At 42.0% G+C, this 17,345-nt stretch overlaps 1 protein-coding gene across 1 annotated transcript in view; it reads right to left on the bottom strand.

Annotated features, from left to right (window-relative positions):
• The window catches only part of LOC308198802 (interleukin-1 receptor type 1-like), a 53,475-nt gene extending 37,639 nt beyond the window's left edge, over positions 1-15,836 (bottom strand). Inside the window, exon 1 of the mRNA XM_080601862.1 lies at positions 15,720-15,836. The gene's annotated coding sequence lies outside the window, so the exon portion shown is untranslated. The remainder of the gene's footprint in view (positions 1-15,719) is intronic.
• Positions 15,837-17,345: the final 1,509 nt, after the last annotated feature.

Genomic DNA, 17,345 nt, shown 5'->3' with positions numbered 1-17,345 from the left:
TCCTGCAATGCTTTTGGGAACCCGTACTTGTTGCAATGCTGAAATGGTCACCAGTTTTGTTTAGAGCTGGTGATTTTCAAAGAGATTGATTAGACTCAAAAAAATGTTTTATTGTTTACAAATATTTTTTGAAAACCTAGAAAAAAAAAGCAGACTACAGAGAAAACAGCTCCTCAATGTAAATGTAAAAGTGAAATTGCAAGATCACTAGGACACTCTGAATTTCTCATTCAAGAGCTTTCCAGCTACAAGCAAAGTTACACAAAGGCAGTAATGTCTGCTACACTAAAGACAGTACATCGCATCAATCAGTGCAGCCCTACAGCAGCTTAGACTGCTTCTGGAACATTGCTCAGATGGTACCAGCACATTGTGCTTACACTTCTGTGGCTTGCCAGGCTTCCTGCCTCTCCGTGCAACACTCATTAAAAGGAAGAACTGTAATAGTGACAATGAATAAAAGTAGCATCAGCACTTACAGGTATTGCAAAGTTGTTTTCCATGGGGGGAAAAAAAAAAAAAAAACTTTTCTATTGAAAATTTTATCGTTTCTTTTGTTCCACATTTTGAGATATCTGATAATATTTGGCTGTCTGGGTTAAACAGGGTATCTACAATAGATACATGTTATTTCACATCTATACTATACCCTGGGGCAACCTGGGTCTGGCCCACATACTCAAAGTGAATGTGACACATACAAGGGGTAGCAGCTGGGACCCATGAGCAGATTCTCCTTTTCATTCCCATTTTCATACTTCTTGTGCATCTCCCATTCTGAAGAGATGGCAAACACTTTTATTCCCCAACTTCGATACATCTCACCCTTTCTTGGCCTTGCCTAGTTTTCATTGTTCAAAATTATTTGGTCTCATGATGACAAGATACCTGACACATGTAAGTTTTACAGATAGAGTTATGGTGTGTCCTTTTTTTCTTTGTCAGTTTTGTTGGCAGCTATAAATAAAAACTATATTCAACGCACAGCCTTGTCCTGACTGAATTTATAGCATGAGCTTGCTATGTGAAATAACTTGATTGAGAAGTCAGTACTAGGGAAAAAAGAAAAAGAAAAGAGGAAGAAAAAGGAAAGGAAAGGAAAGGAAAGGAAAGGAAAGGAAAGGAAAGGAAAGGAAAGGAAAGGAAAGGAAAGGAAAGGAAAGGAAAGGAAAGGAAAGGAAAGGAAAGGAAAGGAAAGGAAAGGAAAGGAAAGGAAAGGAAAGGAAAGGAAAGGAAAGGAAAGGAAAGGAAAGGAAAGGAAAGGAAAGGAAAGGAAAGGAAAGGAAAGGAAAGGAAAGGAAAGGAAAGGAAAGGAAAGGAAAGGAAAGGAAAGGAAAAGGAAAGGAAAGGAAAGGAAAGGAAAGGAAAGGAAAGGAAAGGAAAGGAAAGGAAAGGAAAGGAAAGGAAAGGAAAGGAAAGGAAAGGAAAGGAAAGGAAAGGAAAGGAAAGGAAAGGAAAGGAAAGGAAAGGAAAGGAAAGGAAAGGAAAGGAAAGGAAAGGAAAGGAAAGGAAAGGAAAGGAAAGGAAAGGAAAGGAAAGGAAAGGAAAGGAAAGGAAAGGAAAGGAAAGGAAAGGAAAGGAAAGGAAAGGAAAGGAAAGCAAAGAAAGCAAAGAAAAGGAAAGAAAAGGAAAGAAAAGGAAAGAAAAGAAAAGAAAAGAAAAGGAAAAGAAAAGAAAAGAAAAGAAAAGAAAAGAAAAGAAAAGAAAAGAAAAGAAAAGAAAAGAAAAGAAAAGAAAAGAAAAGAAAAGAAAAGAAAAGAAAAGAAAAGAAAAGAAAAGAAAAGAAAAGAAAAGAAAAGAAAAGAAAAGAAAGAAAAGAAAAGAAAAGAAAAGAAAAGAAAAGAAAAGAAAGAAAAGAAAAGAAAAGAAAAAGGCAACCACCAAAAATAAATATATGTAGAAACAAATATTTTATGATCTGGACTTGAATAGAAGATAAAGCATGAAGATGATCCTTGAGTTACTGGGGAGAAAAAATGTCCTGACTAGATGATGATTAAAAGAGAGCACCTTCTTTCTTACCAACAGAGCTGAAGTCTTCCTAGAATGTACAACAAATAATTGTAACACATGCATAGGAAAAATAAAATGCATAAGCAACCTTAAGAAACAAATAATTTTGAATCGTTTATTTTGTGATCTTGATAAACTTACTCTTGATAATAGTCTAGACTAGACTAGACTAATTCATTTGGAAGGAAGCTACAAAGACCACTGAATACCAACTGCCCGACTTCTTCAAGGCTAACCAAAAGTTAAATTATTTTATTGAGAGCATTGTTCAAATGCCTCTTGAACACTGACAGGCATGGGGCATCAACCACCTCTCCAGGAAGCCTTTTCCAGTGTTTGACCACCCTCACAGGAAAGAAATCTTTCTTAACACCCAGCCTGACCCCCCCGGCACGGCTCTGTGCCATTCCCGTGTGTCCTGTCACCGGTGCCCAGGGAGCAGAGACCGGCACCTCCCTCTGCGCTTCCCCTCCTCAGGACGCTGCAGAGAGCGCTGAGGTCGCCTCTCGGCCTCCTTTCTCCAGGTTGGACAGCCCAGGTGTCCTCAGCCTCTCTTCACAGGATATGCCTTCCAGCCCTTTTACCTGCTTTGCTGCCCTCCTCTGGAGTCATTCAAATATCTTAATATCCTTTTTAAATCGTGAAGCTCAGAGCTGCACACAATATCTGAGAATGAAAGCAATGCCCAACTGGACCACACAAACACGTCCCACCTGGCTCAGAAATCTGTCTCCAGCAATGGCCATGGGAAAGGCTATTTAGGGTCATCAAGTGAATTTGGCCAGTAGTTACAGTCCATTCCTCTTATACACCCTTACAGCCAGAATTGCTGGGGGTTGTTGGCAATTGCTCTCCCCATCCTATCCATCTGTCACACCCATTTCTTCATCTCCCACTCCATGGATATCCATCTCCTGTCATATTCTGACTGTTGTTTCTTTCTTCCTACAAAAAAAGGCTAATGCCAGTCTCCCTGTCTAAACAATCTCCATCTCTCAAAAACATCTTTTTATCGTACTTTCTTTCCTACCCACTTCACTCTCTTTTTTGTTATTCCTTCTCACTGTTTACCTGAGTATGAACCACTTGCTCTAAATCCAACCTTACACAGAATTAATCTAATCAGGCAATGGCCAATTTTATTCCTCGACTGGAGGGTGTTACTGATCCACAGACGTGTTGTGTGCATTCAGCACCAACTGCCACAAAGCAATGGAGTGGGTTCAGTAAGGCCAAAATCTTCAGAGCTGTACATTGCTAAACCTTAAAAGACTCTCCTCAATGCTGTATTGTGGAAATTTCCATTTCCTATAAGAGCAGGAGTTTGACATTTGTCATCATCTTTTCATACTTCTCAAGTGTATTTAATTAATGAGCTATCAACACTTAGTATTTTATGATATCTTGGTTTCAGTATTCCTTATTTCTCATAATGACCAAAACAAGTGGGGCTGGATTAAACAGATTAGACAAGGTAGCCAAACCTGATGGAAAAAGGAGAGGGGAAAAGGTATATTTGAACTGGTAAAGAACTGAGAACATGACTGGAGAAATGCCATGTGTGCATAGCTTTCTCAGATAAGCATATTAAAACACAGAAGAGAAATAAGCAATAATAAATGGAAACCAAAAATCATTCTAAAGAAGTTACTGAGAGAGACATCTTAATAAAAACTAGTAATAATATAAAGTCACAAATGAACATCTGAAAGATGAAAAAAAGTAAATTTTATATTAAGATAATAGAAAAGGGGAGATAACTGAGGCAAGGTGCAGAAAATGGGACAGAAGGAAAGTAATGGCTGCAAAAGGAACATAAATTATTCTGGAGTGTGTTTCAAAGTATTTCTGTAAAGTACACAAGCTGTAACTTTCTGAGAAGCCACCAAATGACATGCCTGAAGAGGAAATGAAGCATGTGCCCTTGTGGTTAGCTGACCCAATTAGCGATGGTAGTTGGCCCAATTTAGAAACAGGAGCTATGCTTTTATGTATCACTGTCCTAAATACAATTGACGTTATACCCGTTTTAATGATATAGCTGTGCCTTCTTTGATGCTTGATTGTGCTTTCTATTGAAGAAGCCTCAATGGGACACTTTTCTTCTACATAATACTAAGTAAGCCAGTATTTTTGCATAAGGGCTTTCTTCACACAGTCTTTACTAGAAATAGCAGACCATGCTTTCATGATGTGAAACGCTTTTTTTTCTTGTCTTACGGATCAGACTGTGGTACATTGTTCATGATGAGTAGGTCAGAGGTGAATAACCAGCTGAGCTAATTTCAAGTACAAATATTTTCTTACCTTAATTTTACAAGAGATAAGTGTGAAAAATGGCATCACAGTCTGAACACAGGAGGAGAGCAAAAGCCCTCTCAAAAAGGTTCAAAAGCTCTTCCTTTGTATGCCGGGTAGCATAAGACCAAAGTTGCGTAATTAAAACATAAACTATGATGGTGATTTTAATCTAGAATTTTCTTCCAGAATTACAGCAAGACACATTAGACAATACCATTAGCTAATTAAATGTCATCATTTTCATCCAATATAAAATCCAGCTGTTCAACAGTGAGGAATTAGTCCAAAATATAATAGGCACTACTGAAATCATGCAGTACCATTGCCAGTACTCAATTTGTTTTGGCTAAATCTTGAAACGTGTACTTGAAGCTCTTGTCATCATCCCATCTCTTATGCACCCTTTTCCTTCCCCACCTTATCCTTTTCCTCTCTTTCATGCCTTAGAGTTTATTAACCCGTGCATAATTTATAATTTAGAAATAATTATAAATCTCTTAGAAGTTGGAAATTGTCATTTTTACTAAGTGTATCAAACTGTGAGCTGTTAAGATTGTTTGAAGCTTCCTGAGATGGTGTTGGCTCTAACTCTTTGCCTTCCTCTCCCTCATTTCCAGCCAATTATAAAAACCAAACCAAACAAACAAACAAAACAATAAAAGGATGTGCAGGAGATTCCTGTCTTATCTCTTTGGTTCAAGTATGGCAGGGAGAAAAGAGAAGATGCTGCCAAACCACCTTCCTCTGTTTTCAAGCTGCGCATATTTTTAGATGTGAACAATAGCATTTGACTTGAGGACAATTCCCTAGGTGCCTAAAAAATTGCCAGTGGGCCTAAAGAATTCCCAAATCGTCACAACATTCACTCCCCTTGTAAGTTTTTCATTAATCCTCTTGCAGCTTCAAAAACAGGGAAAATGGCTCAGAGCTCCTTTTCTCCTCATGCTCCATGGCCCTAGCTCAACGAGGAGGCCTGGAGCTGTCCCCAGATTGCCCGACGAGTGTGCCCCCAGGCACGTCGTCACTTCTTAGTGCGGGCACCTCCACATGGGCATCACTTCACCCTTTACCAGAACCTGCTTCAGCCTTGTGAGAAAAGCAGAGTCCGCCTACAAAATACAGACGTAAATGATGACAAAGCGTGTCCCTCCTAGCAGGTGTTTGTGTAAATACCTGAAGAAGCTGAGCAAAAATCTCTTCTGTGCCTTCATAGCCTAATACTGGTCTACTTTACCACACCCTTAATAAGGGTGTATCTTAACACGGTCAACATTTGACTAACTTAATGGACCAGATGGTCTTCAAAAGTTCCTTCCAACTGAACTATTCTTTTCTATTAATACATTTATCATATCCTTTATCAACGCTACAAAGGATCGACTTACTGTACACGAGAGAGAAGCAGATTGTGCTTTATCTTACTCCAGGTTAACACTGGTCTTATTAATGGTGTGGAGTTTGGGGGATGGCTCTATGTTAGAACACAGAACAAGTGCAAAACTTTTTCTGCATCCCGACTTGGAAGTTACATTTTTTTCCAGTCTAAGGAGAAACGTTGCAGGATTCAAAGCTGTATTTCTCATCTTTTGATATGTTTTTGCCCTGTCCCTTTATCTTTTCTGTCATAAGGCAGTACAGCCTTCACAATAAAAATGAAAAATATTCTCAACACCTGCACACCCAGTCATATCAGGACAAATAAATTAATGGGATACAGAACAGGTTGTCTGTTTCTCTCCATGTAGCTCTTTTTGCCTTCAAAAATGTGTTCTCAGCTTCACTTCTGACTGGGAAATATCCCTAGCCTGGGCTGGTCCCTGTACCATAGCCAAGGATTTCCTGGGAAGAAGCTGGCTGGTACGAGGCAGAAGTGTACCAGGCAGCGTGCACGTGGAGGAGACACTCGTGGGACAGTGCCTGTGAGCTGTTTTTGTTCACAAGCACGTATGTATGTAGACTCCCTAGCTCAAAAGGGATTTTTGAACAACATCAGATAGCCTTTCAGACAAAGGCTTTTACTTTAGGTGCCTCCATATACAAGAGAATGAAAATCAAAGAGCAATAATTGTATATTGAATTTTTAAGATGTCTTTCTTTTTCTTTTTGAAGTTTGGTTGACGCATGTCAAAAGGATTTTTGGAGACTGATAATCTGTAGTGGCTAAAGCCATGGCCATGCCCCTATCGAAATGAACAGCAATTACACTCTGTTAAACAGAGAAAGTCACAAACAGGCAAATTCAATAAGCAGACAATTTAAAATAATAAACCACGTGTGTTTCTTGCAGCCTGGTAAGGAAATGGGAGTCAGGTCATTCCACAACCTGTTTAAAAATGGAAAAGGAAGGGAGTTATTTGGATGGGTATGAAAATGTCAGGAAGTGATAAAACTCCTGACTTCTCCCTCATCCCTTGCCAAGAGCTTTATACATCTTAAACGAGCACACCAGAGCATGAAAGACACTTATTTTGTACTATTCAGAAGCCTTTCAATAGAGAAATTTAGAGAAAAAACATTATCAATTCAGTTCCAGGCAATACGCCAGATAATACTTCTGCTTTGCACGTGACAATCTATTTCCAAGAGAGCTGATGTCTTCCTTGTGAAAACTGTGAAACAAAACAAAGCAAAACCAATGAATCCTTTTCCCAAGGAGATGGAAGTAATCCAGTGGTCTCTGGTCTGCTCACACAGCTAGATGGTATGCTAGGCTCTCTTATTTTAATAGATTTGAATGAGATGCCGTGTACAACGCTGTCTCTGCAATATCAAAGCTTTGATTTGGCATGCACATACAGCAGAAATAACAACTCCAAATCCATAACAGAGTAGTTCAAGATACTGGATCTTGACTGACCTTGATTTCCCCAGTTAGGTCCTGAAACAAGTCTCTGAAATGTGTCACTGGACTGACACAAGTTACTGTTTGAGATCAGTAAGGTAAATGAAACTTGGACAACTCTGAATCATCTTAATAGAGTAGCAGTCTGGAAAGCAAGTCAGAAAGAATATATAAATTGTGGTCATCTCCTGTGTTTATTTCACTGACTAAAACATTGACAGTGTTAGCCACAAAGTCCTCTACATTAATCATGTGAGCAGTGTAAGTGATAGCATTTCTTCATCTGAAGGGACAAATCTGCTCTTAATTCTGCTCTGTACCTGGCTATGAATTTTAACTTTTCCTCTTGTAAATTGATTTAAATTAAAAAGAAATTCGTATTAACACAGAGCTAATACAGATTACAATATAAATGACCTAATTATAAATTATAACATGAGTTACTGCATATGCAGGACAAGCTTATAAACCATTTGCTTATTATTTTGCTTGTTGAGTCTAGTGTCTTGAATGTGTTTAGCACAATAAGCTTTCTTCACTATCTGCTCCTTGTCAGATCTATAAATGAAACTGTTTTGAAATCTTTGAATGATCAAGAGGCCTGCTGATAAGAACCTAACCCTTGTAAAACAGTTTGTTTTCTACCTCATATTTTTTCCTACATTTTTACATTTTTTTTTGTCTTTCACGCTTTAAAATTAGGATCTGTGTGATACACAATACTTGAACACTAACTCTTGTTGCAGTTCATTGCCTGTGGTGCACTACTGTGGAAGTTTGTTGAGTATTTGTTTGAAAACACTTGTATGTTTATTTTAGAGAAGGAGATAATTTTAATTTCATATGAGAGTATTTAAAGTAAAATTGCACCTATTCCCAAGAGGAAATATGTTTGTGACCTTGACCAAAACAAGTGTGACCAGGCTCAAGCCTCCCAGAACAGAGTATGTGGTCTCCATCTGCTTTTGTTTTAAAATCAGTCAAAAAGGATAGCTTGGGACCCTTCTTGCCTAGAAAAGCCCCGTTGGAAAGGGTTCAGACATCTTCAGGTATTCCCAAAAAATAAGCAGTACCTCTCCACAGCCTGAACTCAGGCTGTGTTCAAGGTGCTTACAAGATGCAGAAACAGTAGCAGTGGCTCCTCTGAGCCCAGCACATTGCAAAGAGCCCTCAGCCAGGCCCTGTACAAACTCAGCTACTGACCACCATGGCCAAGCTCCCCAACACTAAGAGCAGTGGTTCTGTCCAAATCTTTACAGGTTGAGACAGAAATATCACCTTCCTGAGAATAAAGCTATTCCAGAACCTTCCAAGGACTGTGATTTACAGACCATCTGTTCATTTGAACATTGCAGAGTAAACCCTCTCTCTAATTATATATATTTTTAACAAAAGTTTGTAGTATATGAGCAGGAACTATATCAATAATATAGTTTTTAATATATAGTCTATATATTGAACTGTATATCTAAATATAGCCTAAGACTGAAAAAGAAAACATATCTTACAGAAAATGATCATTATAAGCCCATTTTTTAAAACCTCCCCCATTTATTCCATTTTCCGTCACACGATGTTTCATACTTATTTAGCAGTTTCCTTACTAAAGGTTAAAAATAACTCTAGGTGATGACTGGACTCCCTTTGACTACGCAGGCAAGAGGGAAGCTCTGACAGCGCACAGGTGGGCAGGCAGCCCTCTGGCATTCAGAAGAAAACAGTAATCTCAAGAACTGGATGTACAGAACATGCAGACTCTTTGGGTCCAATAGGGCTTGCATCTCTGCTCCCACGCCTGCACATCCAGGTAAACTGAGGAACCAGCAAAACCCCAAAACAAAATCCCTATTAAAAACAAGTGGAGAAGTCCACAAGCTGCTTCACTTCTCATTTTGCAACTCTCCATCTCATGTATTTTCTTTCATACCTTACATACATTTAGGACTTCATCTGATCTCTTCCGACTTCATCCAAAGATTTAGGGTTTTCCTTCTGAAAACACTGGAACATCATTCAGAAAGAAAGAAAGAAAGAAAGAAAGAAAGAAAGAAAGAAAGAAAGAAAGAAAGAGAGAGAAAGAGAGAAAGAGAGAGAGAGAAAGAGAGAGAGAGAGAAAGAAAGAAAGAAAGAAAGAAAGAAAGAAAGAAAGAAAGAAAGAAAGAAAGAAAGAAAGAAAGAAAGAAAGAAAGAAAGAAAGAAAGAAAGAAAGAAAGAAAGAAAAAGAAAAAGCCCTAGGTGTTCTGCCATGCCCATGTATTCCCTAGAACATATACATGGGGTTTGCTCACAGAAGCCCCCAGAGAAGAAGATGACAGAGAATTGTTACTGTGCTATGTTCATTCTTTTTCCTTTTGGAAGCTAACCTTTGAGCACATTTTTCTCCTAACAGAAAAACTTATGATTTTAGTCTCTCTCTCCCCCAGACTTTGTTTAGGGCCCAGATTTGGAGTTTCCTGTTAGACAGTGTGTGCTTGAAGTTCTCTGAGTATTCGTCCTTGGAACTCTTCCACCCTCTTTCACAATCCTGGGTCTGCAGCATATTAGCTGCTTGTGAAAATACATTCACAGCGCACATGGAGGGAGCGCTCAGTGCTTCAGAGTCCATAAGAGATCTCTTTCCCTCTGCCTCCACTTTCAGAAGGATATATGCACTTATACTTGCAAACGTGTCATAGTATCCCCCTCAGCTTCTACTAACACCATGTGCCCTCAAACCCATGCCTGCTGAATGTCCCTGTGGTCACACCATTTCTGTTCCTTGCCAGCTTGACAGTACGAGCCTGGACGCCTTGCTGGCTCTGGGGCTGAAACTTGTCCCTTTCTGTAGCTTTTGTCTTTTACCCATTCTCAGCAGTTTCAGCACAGAAAGACTACTTCCTGCACTCCGGCAGTTCTGTGCCCTACTTTGTGTCTCTTCTTCAGAAAAGAGGACTGGTGCAGAGAAGAAGAGTTTTGGAAGAGAGAAAATTTAGCAAACACTAGTCATGCTTTCAACTGCATGGTCATATTTCACACAGCATGTAGAAACTGTAGCACTAGCAGGAAGGCATAAACATGAAAAGCTTGTGGAACTCAGACTGTTAAGAAACAACCACAAAATCCATGCAGGTACCTAGGTGGATACAACGTGTGGCTGGGAACTCCAACCATCAGCTTTAGAAATGTTTGAAGTCTACAAGCCACTGTACAGATTTTCTTAGACAAACAGACAGACACTGAATCTTTTCACTCACATAATAATCAGAGAACTTCAAGCAGACACCGTGTAACAGGAAAATCCCAAACTGAGCTTTACTCAGTGTACTTTTTCCTATGCAAATCTTTTTGTGGTCAGGAAATTAAAATAAATAAATAAATAAATAAATAAAATTGCAAAGTATGAACAAACAGAAGTGCATCAAAGATATCTATCATCAATTTCTCCTTCAGTTAGAGGCAGCTTCCAGGGTACTGAACTTTTGTTAATCAAGTAGGTGGAAAAAAAAAAAAAAAAAGAAAGAAAAAAAAAAAAGAAGGAAAACCACAAGTGAGATAATACAGGACATTTCTGAAGTTTTAAGAGATAAAGTGATCATGAGTACCCCAAAGCTGGAATAGAAAACTGAACTGCAAACCTGCAAACCCTATGAGGTGGCTAAGACACTACTCGTCAGCCTGTATTTCATATTACTTTGAGGATGCAGCATTTCTTTCTACACTGAAGTCTTATAAGGAATAATTGTGTAAGGTAAAGATATTACAGTAACGGAACCACATAAGCCACAGGAAAAACAATAAAAAGGTTCTTGAAACAGAAACTCTTTTGTGCAACATGGCAACTGGGAGCTCTAAGCATTTAAAGTTTCCTGAGAAATGCAGACTGACTTCTGTGGGGAAGATCACAATTTGTGAAATGATTTTAAACCTGGCTTGCAACCACTTTTGTGTCCTGCCTCCCATAATCATTTTGCATTGCTTCTGTGAAAAGAGACCTGTAACTTAACTTGCCTTTTGTCCTGAGGTTGTCCCTGATGTTGCTGGACCAAGAAGCTGAGTGGGTCCCCACTAACCAGCTGCAGACCCCAGCCATGCTTTGAACCCATGCCAGGGAGACACCTCAGAACACAGCAGGATCCCTATATATTGTTTTCTGTGGAAAATAAACCTCACTTTGAGGGCTAAAATGATATTCTTCCTCTATTCAGATTCTCGGTACGAGTGCCTAGAAATCCAGAACTGGAAGGAGTGACACAGCCCATGCCTCCTTTGAGCCTGGAGAGAACCTTAAAATGTTAGTTAATTAAGAGTTCAAGTGTTTGTCCAAATTGTGGTTATTATGCTACATGAATTAGTTCACACTTTCACGCTTATGGTGGAGTAACTGGATGGAAACTGAGAATCAAAACATAAAGTTTTAATTGCTTGTGAAATTGAATTCATATCAGCAGTATCATCGGGTTGTTCTGTGCATCTTAATGCCACAGCTTCAATGTCACGCTATAATGACAATTTAAACATATTAATGTGTCTATAGTTAAAAGAAAACAGAGAGTAAATCTGAGCTGACAATACGGGCTATGTGAGCTCAAGCAGACCTACAGCTCTGGGCTATCCATTTCATGACTTGGGGTTTAACATGGCACAGTTAATGTTAAATCTTTTCCTGTAAGATGTTTTCTGTAACACCCATGAGTCCGTTTGTCCAATGTCTCTGAAGCACCATGGGTCTCTTGCATTTTCTGTTCACTAAGGTGCTTGTTTTAATTTAATAAAGACATGTTGACTCATGTCTTGTTTAGTTTTCACTGTACAGATGGAGAAAAGACAACAACAAAAACACCATTAATATCTCCCATGTGTTTGTTCAGAGCAATAATCTTAATAAAAAAGCTGGTTTGCAGCTGTCATTATGTGGAAGTACAAGAAAAAGTGCTGGATTCTGCACCTGGGAAGGGGCAACCCTGGCTGAACTTAGACTGGGGGATGAGATGCTGGAGATCAGCTCCGCAGAGAGGGATCTGGAGATTTTGGTCGACAGCAAGCTGAACATGAGCCAGCAGTGTGCCCTGGTGGCCAGGAGGGCCAGCCGTACCCTGGGGTGCATCAAGCACGGCATCGCTAGTTGGTCGAGGGAAGTGATTGTCCTGCTCTACTCTGCGCTGGTGCGGCCTCACCTCGAGTACTGTGTGCAGTTTCAGGTGCCACAGTATAAGAAAGATGTAAAACTGTTACAGAGTGTCCAAAGGATGACTACGAAGATGAAGGATCTGGAGAGCAAGACATATGAGATGGGGCTGAGGGCCCTTGGTTTGTTCAGCCCAGAGCAGAGCAGGCCGAGGGGAGGCCTCATGGCGGCCTGCAGCTCCCTCACGAGGGGAGCGGAGGGGCAGGCGCTGAGCTCTGCTCTCTGGGGACAGCGACAGGACCCGAGGGAACGGCATGGAGCTGGGACAGGGGAGGGTCAGGCTGGGGGTTAGGGAAAGGTTCTGCACCCAGAGGGTGGTCGGGCACTGGGACAGGCTCCCCGGGGCAGTGGTCATGGCACTGAGCCTGATGGAATTCAAGAAGCATTTGTACAATGCTCTCAGACACATGGTCTGATTTTTTAGGTGGCCCTTCAGGGACCCAGGAGTAGGACTCGATGGTCCTTGTGGGTCCCTTCCTACTCGGGATATTCTGTGATTCTATGAAGTGACAGCTAAGTTTACCCCAGCAGACATCTGGGGTATATATGCTATCATTCCAGCTGTCCATGTATCACAGTATCACAGTATCACAGATTTCTAGGTTGGAAGAGACCTCAAGATCATCGAGTCCAACCTCCGACCTAACACTAAGTACTCCACTAAACCATATCGCTAAGCTCTACATCTAAACGTCTTTTAAAGACCTCCAGGGATGGTGACTCCACCACCTCCCTGGGCAGCCCATTCCAATGCTTAATAACCCTTTCGGTAAAGAAGTACTTCCTAACATCCAACCTAAAACTCCCCTGTCGCAACTTTTGCCCATTCCCCCTCGTCCTGTCACCAGGCACGTAGGAGAACAGACCAACCCCCACCTCTTTACAGCCTCCTTTAAGGTAACTGTAGAGAGCGATGAGGTCGCCCCTGAGACTCCTCTTCTCCAGGCTGAACAAGCCCAGCTCCCTCAGCCGCTCCTCGTAAGACTTGTTCTCCAGACCCCTCACCAGCTTGGTCGCCCTTCTCTGGACTCGCTCGAGCACGTCCATGTCCTTCCTGTAGCGAGGGGCCCAAAACTGAACACAGTACTCGAGGTGCGGCCTCACCAGAGCCGAGTACAGGGGCACAATCACTTCCCTAGACCTGCTGGCCACACTGCTTCTTATGCAGGCCAGGATGCTGTTGGCCTTCTTGGCCACCTGGGCACACTGCTGGCTCATATTCAGCCGACTATCAACCAATACTCCCAGGTCCCTCTCGGCCAGGCAGCTTTCCAGCCACTCATCTCCCAGCCTGTAGCTCTGCTTGGGGTTGTTGCGCCCCAGGTGCAGGACCCGGCACTTTTGGCCTTGTTGAACTTCATACAGTTGACCTCAGCCCATCGCTCCAGCCTATCCAGGTCCTCCTGCAGAGCCTTCCTGCCCTCGAGCAGATCGACACACGCACTTAGCTTGGTGTCATCTGCAAACTTACTGAGGGTGCACTGGACGCCCTCATCCAGATCATCGATAAAGATATTAAAGAGGACCGGCCCTAGTACCGAGCCCTGGGGGACACCACTAGTGACCGGCCTCCAACCAGATTTGACTCCATTCACCACAACTCTCTGGGCCCGGCCATCCAGCCAGTTTCTAACCCAGCGAAGCGTACGCCAGTCCAAGCCACGAGCAGCCAGTTTCTCGAGGAGAATGTTGTGGGGAACGGTGTCAAAAGCCTTACTGAAGTCAAGGTAGACCACATCCACAGCCTTTCCCTCATCCACCAAGCGCGTCACTTGGTCATAGAAGGAGATCAGGTTCGTCAAGCAGGACCTGCCTTTCATAAACCCATGCTGACTGGGCCTGATCGCCTGCTTGCCCTGCAAGTGCCGCGTGATGACCCTCAAGATAATCTGCTCCATGAGCTTTCCTGGCACTGAGGTCAAACTGACAGGCCTATAGTTCCCCGGGTCTGCCCTGCGGCCCTTCTTATAGATGGGCGTCACATTGGCTAGCCGCCAGTCAACTGGGACCTCCCCCGATAGCCAGGACTGCCGATAAATGATGGAAAGCGGCTCGGCCAGCTCCTCCGCCAGTTCTTTCAGTACCCTCGGGTGCATCCCATCCGGCCCCATCGACTTGCGCACATCCAAGCTCCGTAGCAGGTCGCCAACCATTTCCATGGATAGCGAAGGCCACGTCCTGTTCCCCATCCCCTTCCACCAGCTCAAGGCACTGGGTATCCAGAGAACAACCGGTATTGCCGCTAAAGACTGAGGCAAAGGCGGCATTAAGCACCTCAGCCTTTTCCTCATCCTTAGTAACTAGGTTTCCCCTCGCATCCAGTAAAGGATGGAGATTCTCCTTAGTCCTCCGTTTCGCGTTGATATATTTGTAAAAGGATTTTTTGTTGTCTTTAACGGCAGTAGCCAGATTGAGCTCCAGATGAGCTTTGGCCTTTCTAATTTTCTCCCTGCACAGCCTCGCTACATCCTTGTAGTCCTCCTCAGTGGCCCGCCCTTTTTTCCAAAGATTATAAACCCTCTTTTTTCTGCTAAGCACAAGCCGCAACTCTCTGTTGAGCCAGGCCGGTCTTCTTCCACGCCGGCTCGTCTTTGGACATGTGGGGACGGACCGCTCCTGTGCCATCACGATTTCCTTCTTGAGGAGCGCCCAGCCTTCCTGGACTCCTCTGCCCTTCAGAACCGCCTCCCAAGGGACTCGGCCAACCAGCGTCCTGAGCAGCTCAAAGTCAGCCCTCCGGAAGTCCAATACAGCAGTTTTACTGGTCCCCTTCCTGGCCTCGCCAAGAATAGAGAACTCTACCATTTCGTGGTCACTCTGCCCAAGACAGTTTCCGACCACCACATCTCCCACCAGTCCTTCCCTGTTTGTGAAGAGAAGGTCTAGCGGGGCACCACGCCTGGTAGGTTCGCTGACCAGCTGCGTCAGGAAGCTATCTCCCACGCTCTCCAGAAACCTCCTAGACTGCTTTCTCTGTGCTGTGTTGTGTTTCCAGGATATGTCCGGGAAGTTGAAGTCCCCCACGAGGACAAGCGCCGACGATTTTGCAACTTCTTGTCAGTATGCATCAGGTATTCACACCTCAGTATGATAGGTATGATACAGACTATCTTCAATATGCCTTTTCCTATACAAAAGTCATGCACATTCATTTGAGCCAATTAGATGTATATTCCCATTATAATGCCTGCAGTGATGAGAAATCCCTGCAGAATATTATTTCATTTGTATATCTATGCTTACTGTTTGCAGATCTGATCCCAACTCTATAACCAGAGAACTCTGCTACTTTACAAGGACTATGATTTAGGTCCTAACCAGAAGTCAGAAAACATAATAAAAACATAATAAAAACTCTTTTCAGCTTAGAAACACTCACAAAAATGCCAAATGCATTACCTTAGGCTAAGATCTACTCGTCACAAACAGAACAGGATCTGTATCTTCACTTCATTTTTTCTTTCTTGGGTGACAGGTCTAACTTCCAGTGAAGCACGGAAGCATGCAGAGCTGTGGCTGGTCCTTTAAAATATGCTCATGACTGAGTACATTACTGAAGCCCTTTTATTTGTTAAAGATTAAAATGTCCTGTGTACAAACTTGTGCAGTGCCAATACTGTAGCTCACAGGCAGCACACTGTCTCGCTTTTATGACTCCTAAGAATTATTGCTGTGTTTGGGAAAGAGCCAAAGTAGAAGAGAAAGCCCTGTTCAGATGATAACCCCTTCATTATGCTGCATCATTTACTGACTTGTATCCTTTAGGAAGTCCAAACAGGAAACCAAGCCAGCCGTGTTTGTATGAAGCAGCAGAACATAAGGCTTTGTTATGTTATGATAACCAGGAAGTAACACATTAGGTTGTTTTAACTTCACTCTCTTACTTGTCCACTGAATAAGTGAACGACAGTTTGGTTTAGGCACAGACTCATGGCTTTAATATTTAAAGTAGATCTGAAACCTTTTCATACCTTCTCTCCAGTGTGCTACCTTCCCACTTTCCTTTATGTTGATGTACACAGATAAGACATTATTTGACATCATGCTGATTTTATTTATATCTCTTTTCAGTGAAGCTAATCCTCATTTTTCAAGCAGTTGCTGATTAAAGTCAGATGATTTGTTCTGCACGATAGCTTATGGGTTAACAAAACTGAAACTGTCACTTGCTAGAGCCCTGTGGCAGACAAAGAGAGATCTAAGGCCAAATAAAGGGGCCATCCAGCCCCGGTGACAATCTCACGTTCATGACTTTTGCTGCAAATACTTGTAAAAACATTATCTGAATAAGGCAAATACAGTTTGTTTATATTTGTCATACTCTTCTATTTTCCAGTAATAGTGTTTCAGGCATCCCGTCTGCAAAAGGTCATGCCGAGATTGTCATATTCATTAGTGACTAATTAACTCTATCACTTTGTCTAGTCCCTTTCTGAACTTCTTATCTTTTGTTGCCTCCGCAACATTCAGTGAATATTACCTGCAGTTTAATCATTAAACAGTAAAGGCACACTCTTATTAAAAAGTGATTAAAACCCTCTACTACTCTTTCTTAATCTGCCCCTCAGTAATTTAACTAGGCACCCTTCACTCTGCTTATGTGAGAAAGAGTGAACACATCTTTTCCTGCTCACTTTCTCCATTACTATTAGTGACTCAGAGGAACCTCATGGCATTTCCAAGCTGCAGAGCCTTGTAGCAAAGCCAGCCCATACCACCTTCCTGTGCGGCACCCTTCTCTGCGCTGGATTTCATTGGTGATGAAAGGACACAAAAGATATGCTCTTTCCAAGATGTTGGTGTACCTGCCTTGGTATAACCACCTAAAGTTACTCATTGAGAGATTTGAATTTAAATCTCTCTTTTATCAGTAAGAAGATTTAGTAAGATCCTTCCATGGCTCTCCCAACATGTTTCAATGAATTTGACTAGCCTAACAATTCTGTAGCTGGCACAAAGTCTGTCACCTCGCTACTATTCACATCACCTTTTTGTGAGCAGCATGCTGGAAGTCCTAGATCCCAG

This window comes from Anser brachyrhynchus (genome assembly GCF_964034855.1).
Source record: "Anser brachyrhynchus genome assembly, chromosome: 1".
NCBI lineage: Eukaryota > Metazoa > Chordata > Aves > Anseriformes > Anatidae > Anser > Anser brachyrhynchus.
Note: the sequence above shows the minus strand (reverse complement) of the source record. Positions and strands in the feature narration are given on the sequence as shown.